At 52.6% G+C, this 10,943-nt stretch overlaps 1 long non-coding RNA gene across 1 annotated transcript; it reads left to right on the top strand.

Moving 5' to 3' along the window:
- Positions 1-1,308: 1,308 nt before the first annotated feature.
- Positions 1,309-2,899, top strand: LOC131494691 (uncharacterized). Its single transcript, XR_009253559.1, has 3 exons — positions 1,309-1,983; positions 2,210-2,279; positions 2,403-2,899. It is a non-coding gene; the product is annotated as an uncharacterized LOC131494691 (long non-coding RNA).
- The last annotated feature ends 8,044 nt before the right edge of the window (positions 2,900-10,943 follow it).

The raw sequence follows: 10,943 nt of genomic DNA, 5'->3' as shown, positions 1-10,943 counted from the left end.
GCCCTCGCCCATCAACCTGGGGGACCCTCACCAGTGTCCGTGCCCATCAACCTGGGGGACCCTCACCAGTGCCCGTGCCCATCAACCTGGGGGACCCTCACCAGGCTCTGGAAGGCAGGACCAGGAGGGAATAAATGCAACGAACAGCACTGCATTCCCCGGGTCCCCTCCTGGGTCTACTGGTACTTTCCATCAGTGCAGATGCAGATGAAGAAATTTTTGGAGCGGTGGCTAAGAACAGCAGCCGGGGGGCAGGCAGTAAGGAGGCAGGAGGGCACCTTGGCGCAGAAGGAATGGGAGGCAGGAGAGGAGGACAGTTTGAACCAATTCACCACGTGCCTCAGGCTTCCGGTTCAGAGACCCTAAGTCAGTGTGCAGATGTGACACGTAGGGGAGCGTGCATGGGCACGTCCTTGTCCCCTGGCCCGAGAGCATCCACTGGACACCCCTTTGGTGTCGGACAGCTGGCCAGGCACTTTCTTAATCCCCCGAACCAGTATTCCTGTCCGTGTCTCAGAGCTGAGAACACTGGTTAAGCAACGTGCCTGGGTTCACACTGGAGCTTGGAATTGGTCTCCGAGGCACTTCATCTCCTCCTTAGAGTAACCTATAAGACCCTGCTTCATCTGGCCCCTTGTCCCTCTCCCACCTAATCTGCTTCCCTCCCCTGCACACCTCTTCCCCTGGCCTTGGTCTCTCCTGTCCAGCACGTGGGCCCCCACCAGCACACCACTGCATTCGCTGCTCACTCCTTCCAAGTTCGCTCCTGCCCTTCCCTCCGGCCTTTCCTGCAGAGTTGCCCCATTAGCGAGGCTTTCCCAGTTCTCCTGATCTGGAGCCTCCCGGCTCCCCACCTGGACCCCAGACACTCCATCGCCCCCTTCCTGCGCCACATTTTCTCCCCGTGGGCACTTAGCACCCTCAAATGTGCTGTCTTACTTATTTATGTTATTTGTTGTCTTTCCTCACTAGAGCGCCAGCTCCATGAAGGAGGGATTTGTTTTTGTGTTTTGCTCTGCTTTCAACTTCTGAATTCCCGTGCCCTGGCACATAGTACGGCTTTAATCAGAACTTGATGCGTGAGTGAATGAATGCATGGATGGGCTTTGGCTCACGGTAGGTGCTAATGCTCCCGGGCTAACCAATGCAGCAGAAAGGGCTGCAGCTGGCCGCCTCCCTGGGCGTCTCTAACCAGCCCTGTCTCAGCACCCGGGTCCTCGCCACCATTCTCCTATTATTACCCTCTCCTCCACGGGGGAGGGGGAACAGCCCGGAGGCCGCAGGGATACAGCTGTGGGGAGCCCCCACCCGCCGCCTGGGTCACGCACCTGAGCGGTGCCGGCGGCACCGGCAGAGACAGCTGGGCACGGCCTGCAGGGGGCGCCCGAAGACTAGCGAATAGGGCACCCGCGGCGGCCGGGAGGTTCAGCTCCCCGGCTGTGCCCGCACACTTGGAATCTGAGCGGGAACGAGGAACGGTTGGAAGTTTATTTGGGGGAGCGAGAGAGGAGCGTGGAAGTCAGGAAGCTAGAATCGGGGAGGGGCAGCAAGACCTTTTTGGATTTTTAGCCAGGACTAAGAGGGTGAAGGAATTTATCGCGATGGAGGCGCGGGGGGTGCAGTCCCCGCCTCCGTCCGTGTAAGGAGAGGCTGCTCTCCCAACGGACCTAGCTGCGCAGGGAGCTAGAAGCTTGCCTTCTCGGACGGGGCGCCCGACTCCCCTCTAAAATAGGGTGTCTGCTCCTCTCATTTCCACGGAACCCCCTGCTGCCTGTGGGGCAAAGGGAATCCTTAGGAGACGGGCAGGAGGACCCAGTCATTCTCTGGTTTCACAAATATTTATGGAAAACCAACCACTTTCCAGGTTCCGTTTTAGGCACTTTACGGAATCACTTGCCAACGCCAGCAGGAGGCCTGCCTTAATGAAGCCTGTCTCCTATCGCGGGAGCTTACGGTGACAACGGCCCTGATAAATGACCAAAGGTGATGTTTTTATATTACTGCCTGCTTCAGAAACTTTTCCCTGCTGCCTCGCGTCACAATGATCTTTCCTCTCTTTTCCTTAGACTATTATTGTTTGGTCTCTGAGTGCACATCATGTTACGTGGTAACAGTATTGATCGCTTATAACTATTATTGCTAGTAATAATTAATAATATTACTAATGCCTGTTTGTATTATTAAGAGTTTGGCTCTTTCTCCCCATCAGATTGGAAACTTCTAGAAGGAATGACCGTTGGACTGTTAATGAGAAGCAAAGCTTGGATTGACCTTTTTAGGTTGGTTTCTAGCTCCTCATCTGTAACGCAGCAGCGATAACCTACATAAGCTACATAGCCCAAAGGTTGTGGGGAGATCAGTTCCCCACCTCTTGGTCCTATGACCTTGTCCCTGTCCTTCAGTTTTCTCTCTAGGGCCCCTGCTGATCTGACCCCCATGAGAGCCCAGATAAGCAGTGGAGGCTGCCCAGTCCTGCTGTTCCCAAGGTGCCAGAGCAGGTCTGGGACACAGGGACAGCCTTCTCCCCAGGCTCCCAGCCCGGCTCAGGGGACAAGTGTCCTGCCTGAAGCAGCCCCCTCCTGTCTCCTTCTTGGACCTCAGCTCCTACAAGCAACGTGCACCATTTTATTTTCCACTGAAACAAGCTTTTAAGTTAAGGCAAGTTCATCCCCCTAAATGTAACCCTTTCACACCTCTATTTTCTCCCCTGTTAAAAATACTAAACAAAATGTCATTTAAATCTCAGAGACAATTCTAGATGGACCTAGCCAAACAGCAGCTGAGCAAGATCTCTTGGCCCAACATCCTATTTCTGCAGAGGCAGCAGGTGCACCAGCTCTATGCTTGTATAAGATGTTGTAAAAGAAAGACATAATGTAACGCTTTCCCTGACCCTGGCCCCCTGTGTCCCACCCCAGGAGAATCAGGCTCCATGTGCATGGTTAGAACTGCAGTGCTTTGCAAAGACACTTTCTAAACTCCCTCCACTTCCTTCCCGGGCTCACGCACATTTCTAGAGTCTTTGCATCTGTAAGGTATGGCTGACATTTTTGCCTCTTGAGGGAATCTGTAAATATTAGTGCTTCCTCCTTACTGTCCCATCATTCATACAGAAGGATAAACTTGGACCCAAAGGTAATCTAAGGTGATTTGATGTGCAAAGTGCTCTAGGGACACCGAGGCATAGAAGATCAAGATGCTGAGGGCAGATGGAGGGGAGGGTGGAGGAGGTTTACAACGAGGGTGAGGTATGTCCCAGCCGTGAACGAAGACACAGAATTTTGCAGATGGGGGCTGTGGAGGATGGGGCGCAGTCACTGGAAATAGTCTGCGAAGGTACAGGCGGGTGGGGATCTGTCCGGAGATCCGTGAGGACCACCGTGAGATGAGAATTTGGGAGGGTGTGGGGTGGGAGCTGGCTGGAGGTCAGACCCCAGCGGGGCACGGTGTTCTGTCTGGAATGGGGGAGAGTGCGTGCATACAGCGGGCAACAGAGGAACCGCGCTGGGGCCAAAAAAGACGGCTTAATATTCAATTAATGCTCTAAGTAGCACAGCAAAGAGAAGCAGAGAGTCTAAGACAAGCTGCAGGCTATGGCCCGGTGCTCACCAGACAGAGCACATCCGTCAGGCAGACAGGTGCTGGATCGATGCTGCCCCTGGAGCAGGTGGGTTGCCAGGAAACTGGGCATGTCTCTAAGAACAACCATAGTCTACTTTCTGGTTTTCTTACGTGTGTGTTTTTCAGTGGTATTAATTGTACTGATGGATATCGTCATGTGCCGAGAATTCTGCCAAATACCTTGCGTGGGATCCAGCTGGCTCACTGAACATCTGGGTGGCCGACAGTGGCCTTAGGCTGGCTGACCAGACAAAGGCAGTCGGATGCCGTGGTCCCAAGAGGGAGGCTCGGTGCACGCCAGCGCTGGCCCCGTGCCTGCCTGCCCCTCGGCCCGCATGTTGTTTTGAAGGCTGAGACTCAGGTCTCAGGTCTGCTGAGACTCAGCAGCACTAAGGGATTCTGCTTACCTCAAGTGGACTGGGGTGCGGGGTGGTTGGTCTTATTTATTTACTTAATGTTTATTTTTGAGAGAGAGAGAGAGAGAGAGAGTGGGGGGGAGGGCCAGAGAGAGGGCGAGACACAGAATTCAAAGCAGGCTCCAGGCTCTGAGCGGTCAGCACAGGGCCCAACGTGGGGCTCAGACTCATGAACCGTGAGATTCTGACCTGAGCTGAAGGCGGAACTTAACCGGCAGAGCCCCTGGGGTGGTTGGTTTTAAAGGACGTATACTCCACCTTTCCCCTCACACCAGAGAACATCACTTCTGCACTGGGCAGGCCCCCGTGGACAGCAGGACTTCCTGTGACACCTGCTCTTCACTCTCTTAGTCTTTTTGTTTTGGTGTTAAGTAAACATAGGCGTTATGCCATATCTTCAAAACTCCATGAAATGTGAGTGGACATCATTCCCCAAACTGAAACTCAAAGTCTAACTTGCGGGCCACACAGAGCTGGACGGGGGGGGGGGGGGGGGGGGGGGGGTGGGGGGGGGCGGCAGGAATCTGCCTCAGGGCATCTGGGTCCAGAGTCTGTGCTCTTAGAAACCACACTGCTGGAATCGTTTCCACTTTTCTCTTTCCTTATCCATCTTTATTTACTTTTATGTTAAATGAATAGGCTTATTCCAGAGAGTTTGTTAAAGGCTCTGACGTGTCGTGTAGCAGGTGCGGGGGATAACGGACTGGCCACTCTGAAGCATCTTGTGGGCCAGGGTTTCCAAAACTGAGAAGGATCAGCCAAGGTTCTCCCGGGCTCTCGAGCCCTCGGCCACGCTGAGACCAGTTCCTTTTTCCTTACGATACGGACTCATTGGTGCCTTCGGAACCAAGAGTTTCCCTTAAAGCATCTGTTCAGCTACCTTATCTCGAGAAAATTGAGGTGCAGAAGAACATCTTGGTGGCCCCAGGCCACACAGAGCGGCCTCTTGGCCTGGGAACGGGCGGCCAGGAGACACGTCCCCAGCCCCGTGCCGGCCCCGTGGCCACCACGGTCCCCATGTGTCTGGGTGAGGTGTGTGCTGTCCCTGGCAAGCCCGAGGGCACAGTCACCCCAGTGTTTCTCTGTCGGTGGGCAGGGGGTGTGTTTGCAAAGCCTCCTGTCCCAAATTTCCGTGCCTCTACCTGTCCCTCAAAAAAATGTACATACGCCTGAAAACCAAAGAGGGGCTTTCACTCCTATTTTGATCACGAGGGTCGTCTGAGCCCCTTTAATGTGAGACCAGTTGTCTGACGAGTTCTCATTAAGTCCTGGGCTTGTAGGTTGAACGTCAATATTTGCTTTCTGCTTTCATATTATCTTAAATCCTTCCAATAATATATTCTCCAATGAATTAATTGGTATTTTCCAATAAATTAAATGGAAAAGGCTCTGGGCCGTGTTCTCTTCTTCATGCCCATGTCCAGTCACTCGTGCCAACGGGGCCTCCAGTGGCCTGTCCTCCCGAAGGGAGGGACGATAATTAGAAAGGAGTCAGAGTAATTGAAAGTGCCTATTGGGCTCAGAGCCCATAGGGAAAAAAAAAATCAGCCCTTGCATTTGTAGAAAGCTCATTTCACAGATTCAGCTTTTAAAAATACAGATGTGGGGGCACCTGGGTGGCTCAGACAGTTAAGCGTCCGACTCTTGATTCCAGCTAAGGTCATGAGCTCACAGTTCGTGGGTTTGAGCTCCGAGCTGGGCTCCGCACTGACAGTGCGGAGCCTGCTTGGGATCTCTCTCTGCCCCTCCCCTGCTGACACTTTCTCTTCCTCTCTTAAAAAAAAAAAATAGGGGCGCCTGGGTGGCTCAGTTGGTTGAGCGACCAACTTCAGCTCAGGTCATGATCTCATCATGGTTTGTGAGTTCGAGCCCCGCGTCCGGCTCTGTGCTGACAGCTCGGAGCCTGGAGCCTGCTTCTGATTCTGTCTCCCTCTCTCTCTGCCCCTCCCCCACTCATGCTCTGTCTCTGTCTCAGAAATAAATAAACATAAAAAAAATAAACTTAAAAAATAAAATAAAAATACAAATGTGATATGTTGCCTCTGGTCTCATACCCTTCCATGGTTCCTTACCACTTTTAGGGCAAAAGCTACACTTCTTACAAGACCTGACCTGATGCAGCCAGCTCTGACCTCTGCCTCTTTTGCTCATTGTGAAGTCTCTAGAACCGGGCTCAGGGCCTGGACCGTGGAGCTTCATAACTGTTCCCTATTCTGCACTCACCCACCCTGTGCCAGGAGTCTGCTTTGGGGACGGGCATCGAGGGCGTAGAGGGGGCATACGACCCTGGGACTTGCCTCAGTCTAGTGTACAGATCATGCCTAAGGGGCCCAGACGTGCAGAAGAGTCTCAGGGAACAGTCTCCCCAGCACAACACTTCTGTAACAGGTAAACATCAGACAGCACAAGCATTCAAAGTGTCAAAGCAAAAACTGCCCTGGGCCAAGTTGAACAGGCAAGTTAGCCTTCCTTCCAGGGTACTGCAAAGGGGAGAGAGTCCAGAGCCCAGATGAAGGGACACTAGGACAGAGGACGGTGGGACCTCTGCGTTTACTCACTGGCTTTGTCCAAAGGAAAGTAAGGTCTCCCCTGTGTTAGGGTCCGAGGTGGTTGTGCCGCTTGGAGTGAGCTGTCCACAGAGGCTCCTAAACTCTGCTGTCTTTTCTGATGATTGAATCTTAAAGGGAAGTTCCCAGGTCCCGAGAAAGACTTTCCTGGACTGTGAAGCTGGCAAGACGTTTTTAAGAAGACACACATCTCAAAGGAGCAGAGACGGAATTTATAATTGCAGGTTTTTCAAAGAAAATGACTTAAGAAAAGGGAGGTCAGAGACCCAGAGTTGGGAAGTCTGCCTCAAGTTCATCTAAACTCAGGGGAACGTAAAGGGCTTCTGGGTCAAAAGTTTCTGGAAATTGTCCTACGGGAGTAGAGAAATGGAGAAGAACCCATTCAGGAAAATGTGCTCAACCTCAGTAAGAACAGTGGTCGTCTGTGGCATTTGAGACACAGTCTAATTTGCTGCCTCCACCCAGCTCCTTGTTACAGAAGCTCTTTCCTGGGCATGTGCAGCCAGGAATATGGGGGATCCCCCTGTCCCCAGAAACCAGTGGCTGAGCCTGGGAGGGCAGGCTGCCGGCATTTTTTTTTTTTGTCTCTATCCCCTCAGGTTCATGACGCAGAAACTCTATTCCAGGCAGGTGCAGCTGGGTGGACCAGGTCCTTCTTGTCCCGCCCAGCCCCCACTTGCAGAGTGGCAGCTCCAGGCTTGGATGCCTGAGGATGCTGAGGCCACCTTGCATCCATCCCAGCTCGCTTGTAGTGTGAAGGCCGCATGCCAGAAAGGGCAAGACAGGAAGCCTAGGGGCTGCCCCGATGCCCCTACCTCTGCCCACACGCACACACTCCCCACTCATACAGCAGGGTTGTCCCTCGGGGAAAAACATGTCCTCGTCCCCACCTCTGGTGCTCTGGGTCAGGGGATCTTCCCAGGAGGAAAGCAGGTCAGAAGGAAAAGGGCCCTGCAGGTCCGTCTGAAGGACCGGCTTTATCTGGAACACACATCTGAGGACGGAGTGGAGTGGAGCTCTCCATATCCAAGGATGTTGTTGAAAATGATGGAGGTCTTGGGATCCCTGCAGGAACTGAGAGCGGTCCCTGGCTGACGACCATCAGGAAAACAGGGATCTCGGTCCTGCGACCACAAAAAGCTGAATTCTGCCAGTGATACGTGAACTTGGAAGAGGGTTATGGGCTCCAAAGGAGAACACGGTCCGCCCAACAGCATGATTGCAGAGATGCTTGTGAAGCCACGCCCACAACCCTTATCCATGGAAACCATGAGAAAAGAAGTGTGTGTCATTTTAAGTCCCTACGTTTCCGGGATTTGTTATAGAGCATAGGAAACTACTACCCACCCAGAATGAACACCGCGGGTACCCCGCCACGTGCTAGCCCACGTTCTGTCTTATGTCCGTTTATAGATCAAGGATCTGCAAAGCGGAGAGGCAACTTGCCAAAAGCCACACGGCTCAGGAGGGCCACCAAGAGGGGCGAGTGAGTGTTCTTTCTCCTCCGGTGTCGGGATTTCCTGGCGGACGGGGCTGCCTCAGGGCTGAGTGCTTTCTTCCCCTTCTTGTAGAAACGTCACATTATGGCTGCTCCCGTTTTGTAGTTGGAGGAAATATGACCCCAGAGGCTTGGGGACTTGTTTAAGGCGACGTAGGTAGGTCTGATATCATCACCCACTGGTGTTCTCCCTGCCACGATTCTTTGGTTGGGGTTTGCGAGGCAAGGCCTGATGGAGCAGTGAAAAAAAAAAAAAAAAGCAGTCTTGGGAATCTGAAACAACCTGCCGCTCTTGAAGCAACGAGCATCGCCACCGTGGATGACGAGGGCCTCAACCCAGTCTGGGATAGGAGGGCGAGAGATTTCTGCATCCGGAACATTAAAGAAAAAGTCCTCCCTCGTCTCTTACACAGATTCTACCAGTGCCTCCTTTGTTACCATTTAAAAAAGAAGCTGAAGAAGGAAAACCAAAGCTTACCATAACACACGTTCTTAATTTTATGAGCTGGCGGTTTGTCCTGCTTATAGCCTAGAAACCACTAGGCGTTCTGCTGTTCCTGCCAGCGCATGTGGCAAAACGAATTTAAAAAGACGTAAGAGATCTCGCGTCTAACTGAATGGACGCACCTGCAGGATGATGCTGATCAAGCCCCAGAGACAGGAAGAATGAGGCCCCTGCATAAGCTCTGCGTGTCCCTTCTCTGATTCCCGCCTCTGCCCGGGGAGAGGAAGGGTCCAGCCCCCTAAGAAGACAGACCTGGTGAGAACACACCCCCTGGCCTGTCATCGGCAGGAAGCGGCCTTGGTTAGGAAAGGAGGCCAATATGAATGGCTGCAGACAGGTGGACGCGTTCTCCTGAGATGCGGGCTACTCAGAACACGTTATTTAGCTGAACCGTAAGTAGTAAACGTTTAGCACAACAGTGATCCTTGTCCGTATTCATTTTGCTTCTACCCTACATTCTTCCGTCAGAATTTGGGGTCTCCGTCCTCAGCGTGGCCCCCCTCCCCCGTGCAGGGCTCACCGATGAGGTACATGGAACCACCACGGGCTGCATGCTCGAGTCGAAAGTCAGGCGTCGCCCTCCGTACCTTCTCCTTCCTCACCGGCCCGCGCTCACCCCTTCCCTAAGTCCTGCCGATGCTTCCTTCCGTCGCCACGCGCCCCACACGGGACCGCTTCTCACTGTTCGTGGCCCCACTCCCGTTCAAGCGCCCACCATCGTGGGACCGCTGCAAGTTCCCCTTCTCTCTCCGCCTTTCCCCGCCTACCGCCTGCTCTCCCAAAGCAAAGTCAAGGCTTGCAGGCTACCCTGTAGGGCCGCCTGACAGCTGGGGTTCCTTTTCTGTAACGCAGGTGCCTGCCTTAAGCATGACTTCCCGGCAGCCACCCCAGTGCTGTCCGTCTCCAATGGCCACGTTGCCGGCCACGAGACCAGGTGAAGGCGCCAACCCTCCCCCTCCCTGTTTTAGGTGTCTTGGTTGATTTCCGGACCTGACCACTTTGGGCCGCCTGCTTTTTTCTCTCTCTCCCTTTGTTCTAAATTCCCACCCTTAGGTTTTCAATTCATCAACAAGGAGGGAGCCCTTGAAACCCTAAGCGCTCACCCTTGGCCCCAATAGAAGCAGAACCCCTTGGCCCCCAGCTCGTGCTTTCTCTCTGCCTGCGACGTCGCTCGGTGGCCCCAGGTGTACCCTGTGCGCTCCAGGACCTGTGAGTAGTAAACTTCTTCTCTTTTCCCCCCAAAGTTTCGGATGATTATTGCAGAGAGCTGCTTGCAATCATAATATGAACCACAAGGGCCGGTCCAGCCACAACACTGGTTATGGATAAGCTGAGACCGGCACGTGATACGCCTTCCTTCTTAAGATCCTAAAATGCTCTTACAGTTTAGCTGGACTAAATATCCTGGCATTGTGGGTCCTTGCTCAGCGCTGTGACTCCTGCCCCCTTCCCTCCCCTTCCTCTCCGTGATACAGCCTCACTGAACACACCCAAACCATCCCGACCTCAGGGCCTTTGCCCAGAAGGCAGGGCCTCTGTGTGGGTCTCCTCTGCCATTCGGATTCTAGCTTGGCTTCACCTTGTCTGAGAAGCCTCCTTGACCACCGTAAGGTCATCCCCTGTCCCCTGGGGTTATTCGCTGCCAGCACTGACCATCATACGGATTCTTTCAGCTTTATTGAGGTGTAAATGACAAAATTATAAGCTATTTAGGGGCACCTGGGTGACTCAATCAGTTGAACATCTGACCTCAGCTCAGGGCATGATCTCAGGGTTCCTAAGTTCGAGCCCCACATTGGGCTCGCTGCTGTCAGCCCAGAGCCCTCTTCAGATCCTCTGTCCCCCTCTCTCTTTGCCCCTCTCCTGCTTGCTCTAAAAAATAAATAAAACACTGCAAAAAAGGTTAGAAGCTATTTAAAGTGTACAACATGATGATCTGATGTGCAGATACAATGTGAAAAACTTTCCCCCATCATTTAATGATCACTTCCATCGCCTCACATATTTATGTATTTTGGGGGGTGAAAACTTCTAACTGCAACTTTGTGTTCTCTTACCCATCTCCCTGTTTCCCCCAACCCCTAGCCCCTGGCAACCACTTTTCTGGCCCATGTTTCTACGAGTTTGATTTTTTTTTTTTTTTTTTTAGATTCTACGTGTAAGTGATACCATGCTGTACTTATCTTTCCTGTTTGACTTATTTCACTTTGCATAACACCCCCCAGTTCTATTCGTGTTTTGCAAACGATGGACCTCCTTTTTGAAGGCTGAACAATATTCCTTGATATGTATATACACCACAGTTTCTTTTTTTTTTTTAATTTTTTTTAAAGTTT

Source organism: Neofelis nebulosa, chromosome 14 (assembly GCF_028018385.1).
Source record: "Neofelis nebulosa isolate mNeoNeb1 chromosome 14, mNeoNeb1.pri, whole genome shotgun sequence".
In the NCBI taxonomy this organism is placed as follows: Eukaryota; Metazoa; Chordata; class Mammalia; order Carnivora; family Felidae; genus Neofelis; species Neofelis nebulosa.
The sequence above is the reverse complement of the archived record's forward strand: the minus strand, read 5'-3'. Positions and strand labels throughout refer to the sequence as shown.